The sequence below is a fragment of the Nuphar pumila genome, chromosome 13 (genome assembly GCF_984573655.1).
Source record: "Nuphar pumila chromosome 13, dmNupPumi1.hap1.1, whole genome shotgun sequence".
NCBI classification, from domain to species: Eukaryota; Viridiplantae; Streptophyta; class Magnoliopsida; order Nymphaeales; family Nymphaeaceae; genus Nuphar; species Nuphar pumila.
This window is the reverse complement of record NC_143261.1, coordinates 94487098-94494692: the sequence shown is the minus strand read 5'-3', so window position 1 is coordinate 94494692 and position 7595 is coordinate 94487098.

The following is a 7595-nucleotide window of genomic DNA, read 5'->3' as shown; positions in this document are numbered from 1 at the left end:
GTATTTTTTCTCACATCTAACACCATAGATGTGATCTACAGGTTCTCTCTAGTGGGAACCTTCTTTTGGATCACTGAAATCTAACCTGTATAGAGGTTTTTCCGGTGATCCAAAATCAATGGCTATGAAGGCATCAATTTTTCTGGCTCATAAAAATGTATTTTTTCATCAAAAAAACATGATCCCAGAGTTGATTATCACTAAATCAAGTATGCTAAGCACGTCTAATGGTTCATATCTATCATATAACACTTCAAACTATGGGCTTACAGGGCAGAACCAGAAAAGAAAGCTAGCATATATATATATATATATATATATATATATATATATATATATAATTTCTTTGGGTACCTCATGAAAATGCACTTGATAGGTGTGAGTTGAGTTTGAGTGAACTTCTGATGTCATTCATCTTGGGGCATGCTTACGTGCCACAGAAATTAAAGGGTTTCTATAAAAACTCATTGTGTCCCATGTGTTTCCAGGCATTTTTGTACATGAGAGAAAATTCCCCCACCCCCTCCTTCCTTCTTCCAATCGAGCTCAGTCACTGTAAATGGGACTCCACATGGAAGGCAACACAGGGGAGTGGGGAATACCTGGATCACTCTAGCGGCTGCCTGTATAACGAGAGCAGATCAGGTGATTTGTCAAATCACTTTAAGAAAGTGATTTAACATCTTCACCGTCCATTGCTTCATCCAACAAGTACCTCATGGTCCTTGCGTACATTGTGAACGGTGAGGACAGATCACTTGATCAGATCTCCTGTATAACACAGGCCATTCACATGATAGCATTCTTAATATTCATTCTGTGCTGTGGGGCCCACAGACTGGTATCATGTGATTGGACTGTGTCACATAGGCAGGCACTTAAGCTATCCCTGGATCTCTCACGACCGGGTGTCCCCTTCCACTAACACAAATGTGCAGTGTTTGATTCCCTGTCTAGGTTAGGACAAAACAAAAGGCATAGGACAAACAGGACAATATCCCTGTTGTCCTGTTTGTCCTGGACAAGTTTTTTTTTTTTAAGTGAACTGTTTGCACCTTTTCAGGGGGGAGGCCGGTAAAAAAAATAGTGTTATTGGGTGTCTTGTGTCCCACGTGACTTGGAATTAAACACCACCTTATGGTGCATTTCATTGGCAGACAGCCATGGACAGAGACACCATGTTCTGTCCAGTTGTGTTTTGACCCTATTCAGAACAGTAGCAAGGTGTCTATGTCCAATGTTTGCATTGACTATGGTAAAACATTATTGTTCATGTGTCCCACATTTGATTCATCATTGTGAATACTTGGATATGTTTAAAATTTGTGTATTTTGTCAAAAATATATATTCAAGCAAAAAAAAAAGGAAGAAATTTAGATTTAGCATTTAAGTGTACTAAAAATTCCAGATTTTGCATACATCCAATCAATAAATTATAAAAACAGGAATTAAAATATAAAATTTTTAAAATCTAAAGCATATAAAAAATTCAAATTTAAAATCATTCATTCATTGTAAAAATTGAGATTAAAATATAAAACCCTAAAAATCTAAAGTATATCTTAAAATAAAAATTAAAATACTTGGTTATTGAGAGGGTTTGGGGATTTCATGTATTTTTTTTTTTTTTAATGGTCAGTTATGTGTGGTGGTCTTGGATTGATGCACACTCAAGTGGTGGTGGTGAAGATTTAAGGAAAGAAGAGTGAGCAAAACAGCAACAAATGGCACCAACTGGGGGCTTCCCTTGTCTGGTAGGAGGGGCTAGTGCATGTCACCTTGTGTTAGGATGTTGCAAGTTCAAATCCCAATGGTATCTTTTATAATTAGTAAGGGTCTGCCTAGTCCAGCTTGCCGTTTCAATGGACCATTCTGATTAGAGAAATGCGCAGCCATAGGACAGAAGTTCGACTCTGGCAAAAACCCAGCTTTAATTGCTGTAGAATGGATCATAATGACAAATGTTAAAAACGGCAAAATCTCATTTTTCAAAAACTCATGAGAATTTGAAAAATTTTCATAAATCTTGCATTTTTTTTTGGCAAAATCTCAGCAATAAAAAAATAAATTAAAAAATATAAAAATTGTTTTTATAAGAAACTATTAATACAAATTATTTAAGAATAAAAATACACAGTTTTTTCGTGATAAATAGCCATTTAAAACGTAAAATGCCAGGTTTAAATCGCGGTATTTATGTTTTTTCATAAATCTTGTGATATTTTAAAAATCTCGTGAGAAATTGCCGTATTAAACTTTCAGGGAATTTTTTGCGATATTTGTGAGTGAATGTCTGTCTGCTTGAATGACTTAACGCTCTGCCTTTCGCTTATGTCTTTTTTTTTATTTTAGGGTCCGTTTTTTTCTTCTTCTTCTTCTTGGTACTGATCGTTTGCTGACTTGATTTTAATATTGGAATGCAGAATCTCGCAGCATTTATAACCAACACCGTATAATCAATTGTCTTATTTTTTTAGGCAAAAAAAATATATATATATATTGACTAAAAAGCAAACGTTCTATTTCTTTTCTTTTCATTTCTTACTCCTTTCTATCTTATGTCTCTTATTTTTTTTGTTGGTGCATGTGGTTCGGGTCACGCTCCATCCCCGGGTGAATGTGCTGGGGCCACGGACGGCTGAGATTGCGCCTCCTTGGTACTACATGCTCTTCGCCGTCCATGGCGGGATCCCCAACCTGGGTATATGGATCTAGATCCATGCTGAGGGATAATTGTTTTTTTCTTTCTACACACTGAACCAACAATGCCCAAGGGTTGAGATCAAGTGATATTGAAAATCAGCACCAATGGTGATTTTTCCAATATCCACCCTCGTTACGGGAGCACCACCACCAGGTTGTTTAATTTAATGGTACGGACATGCCTCCGTAGAGGATGCACCAATATTGGTGATATTCGATATCACCTGATCCCAACCCAAAAAATACTTAAATATTTAACATCTCGACTCGACCTACCTTGTTTCTTTTAACTCTCCAATATTTATTGGCTACATCAGTGTAATCACTATGATTATTCAATAAAAAAAAATCTTTCTTTCAAAAAAAAAAATAGTTTCCTTCTTTCCCTTTCCCTGGACCGCATTTTTTTTGTAAATTTTATCCTTGAGATTTTTCTTTTTCTTTTTTTGGTTGAGAAGCTGGAACTCGGTGAAGGGTACTTAATGAAATATGTGGTTTTTTTCTGGATTTTCTTTGTTTTAAACCCTTTTTTATTTATTGGAGGGATTTATGTTATGGTGGTGACACGGAAGGCCGTACGATGTGATTCTTGTTGATGAAGTGGAAAAATTATGAGTTTTGTGATTTTCTGAAACTTTGATGTTGTATTGTTGTTCTTGATGATGAATGGTCATGTGATAATGGAGGCACACTGGTAAAAAAGTATAAGGTTTATGATAAGAAAGTAGTGGGATCCCATTGTAGAAGATGCCTTGTTTGGTTTCTTGTTATTAGGGGTGTCAACGGGTCGGGTTTACTCAGACCTGACCCGAACCAAACCCTTAGGGTCCGGGTATGGTGATAAATAAGAAGACCTGATTAGGACCCAGGTCCGGACCTGAAGGTTTGATTAATACATGGACCCAGGTATAGTTTATAAAATTTCATACCAGACCCGGACTCGGCCCAAGTTCCAATTAAGACCCACATTTTTTCAATGTAAAAATGAAAAAAAAAATATGGTTTTACCGGGTATGGTTAGGGTCTGGTTCATGTAGTTCGTATTGGGTTCGGTGTGGTTTTTCTTATAATGGACCTGATTAGACCCAGGTCCAGACTCGATACCATACTCGAAAATCAAGTCCAAGTCTGGTTTCATTAGAACCAAACCCGACCCGTTGACACCCCTACTTGTTATCCCTCGAAAATCTTGGAGTATCTTCTATGTGCCAACTTTTGCCTTTTCTTAGTAAAACCCAAGATTCATATTAATTCAAATTTCCCGGCATTTTCTTTTCCATCTTACCTTTTGCCGTTTCTTAGTCCCCAGCCGAATTGTTCTTCAAACTTGAATCATCAGAAATGAAAGATAGATGTGTGAAAAGTGGCAAAATACAGTCATGATCAAGAACAAACTCTTTTTTTTATATATTTACTTGGAGAAACTGCCCTCATGATCAAAGACCTAACCGCGCAGGCTCTGCCTGCATGCCTTATGATCACTGTCCTGACAGCCTAAAACTCTGTGGCTTGGCGCTTGCCCCCCAAGGAGTAGATCAAACTCCTTTATTAGACACATTAATTAATTTGTTCTTGGTTTATTATTTAGCACTGTTGTTAATCGCAGATGAATTAATTCACAAGATCAACGAGTAAGGTAAAGGGATGAGTGACTATGTCAGTCCTCTTTGGTTGAAAGATGGTTTCATCTTTTATTTTATCTATAAACTTAATTCTATTTTTTTTTTTTTAAGTTTCAAATTTAGGAGACTTGGATTGAGTGGTTCATGAAAGATAGGATATATCTATGATCTCATATAATTTGGGATGTAAATAGGTTGAATTCCATTTGAATTTAGGCATGACCAAATCCAACCTAATCATGTATAGTCTGATCAGATCTGGAGATAGATTTATATTTAGATGGGAAATTCATTTCTATTACTAAAGAAACTCGTTCAGTTACTAAAGAAATTCATTTCTATTACGTACATGATAAATGAGTGGGGCAGTCTATGGGTTGAGTTTGTTTCAAGTACCCAACCTGGCCCAGATCCATATTGTCGGGTATGGCAAAAACAATAGAGACCCATATAAATCATTACCGGCCCAACTGGATTCAGGTCTGGGACCAGGTTCCTGACCCGATAAAAATATAATGCCTGCGAAGAAAACTATAAAAGCATGAAAATTTCCAAACAGTAAATCTGGACCCGACCCGACTATGATCCAACCCACTGTTAGATATTACAGGGTATGGAATTTTGTAAATTAAATCTGGTCAGGAATGAGATCTCTCGTATTTGACCTTAAAAATACCCAAATCCGCATATTTGTTACATGGTTGGATCTGGGAACTCTAAATGGCGGATACCCAACCCGTTGGCAATGACAGGCCTAAACTGAGTATCACTGTATCAGACTCGTTTCTACTAACACCTCTGCATAAAAACAAAATGTCTTTCTGCAAAGACTGTTAAATATTATGACTTGCAAAGAAATTATTGTACAATAATAATTGATTAAATATGTATATGTAATTATTTTAATTTGTAGGTATTTTTTATGAAAAAATATATATTTGTATCAACCTTTTACAAACTTGGACCAATTCTTTGTGGCATGTATGGGTTGATCACAAGTGTAAACATGGTTAGAGCACTTATGTGTCTTGAACTTGATTAAAGGGAAACGTTTTCTCAATCTTTGGAAGCAGCTATTGGACAAGCCATTGTTTCTTCAATCTATCATAACAGAACATCAACTCGTCTCAATCAATCAAATTTATTGAATAACCTTTTAAGCCCTCACATTCTAGTACCAATACCCATTTATGGTAACTATGTGTTAATATGATTTGTTTAGTTTATACCTACTTAAACCAGTGATTTATGTAAACTGGTTGAACCGACAGAAACCGTCCAATATGAAGTTCGGATGGTTCCTGTGCAATTCTGGTTTTCCTTCCCTTCTCTCCCCCTTCTACCACCTACCTCCTTTATTTCTCCTTTCCCATTCCCTGGCCTCCAGCGCTACTATCACCGGCTTCTTCACCGCCGGACGGCCTCCCCACTGCCATCCCTGGCCTCCACCTCCCTCCCGCCCCCTCCTCCCTCTCATTTTTGTACTTCACCCTGCCCCAAAGCCCCTTTCCCGGCCTCCACCACCTTCGGACAGACTCCCCAGCCCCTCTCATTTTTGTGCTTCACCCAGCCCCAATGCCCCTCTTCCCTCTCATTTTTGTACTTCACCCAGCCTCCTCTGCCCCGCCGCTCTAGTGGTCCTCTGTTGGGTGTGTGAGAGAGAGATAGAGAGAGAAAACAATGGTGGGTTAGGAATTGCACAGTAACGGTTCCTGTTGGTTCAACCAGTTTACATATTTCACTGGTTTATATATTCTAGTTTCTTGGAAGAAAAGATAGTATGACTCTATTAGATAAAAATTACTGTTTAATGCACTTTATAGTGATTTCCAAGAAAGGGCCCAGAATCGATAACTTTTCTAATAGTCAAACAATCTTTAACCAAGGGCCTGATCTTGAATTCAACCCCACAGAGGTCATTTTTGGCATAAGAAAGAAGTTGAAGTTTCAATAAAAAAACTTGTTCTAGGCATAATCTGAATCCTATCGGGTCTGGCCATAAATCAGGTTCTTGTTTGGGCAGTTTCAGGTTTACAATGAAAGGAACCTGTTATGCTCATTATCACAATTCAACCAACGTATAGGGAGCATATCATGCTATCAATCAATGTTGGATGTCACTTATATATTGGATGTATCTCACCAAGTTATCTGTAAGTTAGCATTTATTAATAATTTACAATTAAAGTACCAAAATATTCTCACCAACTTATAGTAACTTAACATTTATTAAAAATTTACGATTAAAGTACAAAAATATTCTCACCAATTTATCAGTAACTAACTTAACATTTATTAATAATAAAGTACCAAAATATAACCTATATACTATTTGTTTCAAGCAAGAACTACAATATTATATGATTAAAAAAATGTTACCAAATTTTAATAGGGAAAATAAAATAAAACATGGTTCCATAATAAGATTTAGACCTGTATATATTTGGATCAGGACTCAAAACTAAGAAAAAGGCCATTAAGTTATAAAGCTGGTGAAATATCTAAATCAATTAATTATCAATTCAAATCTTTACAAACTAATTGATTTTTTTTTATATTTACATGGAGAAACTGCTCAGAGGATCATAGACCTAGCTGTGCTGGCTTTGCCTGCCATACTTATGGTCACTGTCCTGACAGCATAAAACTCAGTAGCATGGAGGAGTGCCACTGAGGACAGTGTTATGCAAGCATGGGGAAGGGTGCAGTTTGCACACCCAATTTTTTTTCTTTCTGTCCATGCATATGCACTGATGAAAACTAAAAAAAAAAATAGGCTTTTAAGAAATGTGTTTTAACCTATATGAATGCTTTACACAATCAAACATTTTAGAGAATTTTTAAGCCCCACAAAAAAAAATCTTTCTAATCTAGAAAAACGTGGTTACTTATATGGATTTCAAAGAAATGATGGTAGATGCATGTTAGAGTTTTATTTTGAATCACGAGTATGAATATGCATATTTTATTTTTGAAAACTAAGCAAATGAACAACCTAAAAAATATGAGCTCAAATGTTAAAAACAACATACATTTAGTTGTTTGATCTTTTTGTATTTTCTAGTAGCAGGACTCGAACATAAGTTGAAGTGTTTGATCTTCATGTCGAAAACGATAACGAAGAAAATCACTTCTTTGTCTAAGTCAATATATGTGGCTTATTTGGTTCGAGTAAGTACAGCCTGAGGGGTATTTACACCTGGTATCCTAAAGCTATCTGGTATGGGAGTTACCGGTCCGAAAGCTCATTACATGGACTTTATAGAGAG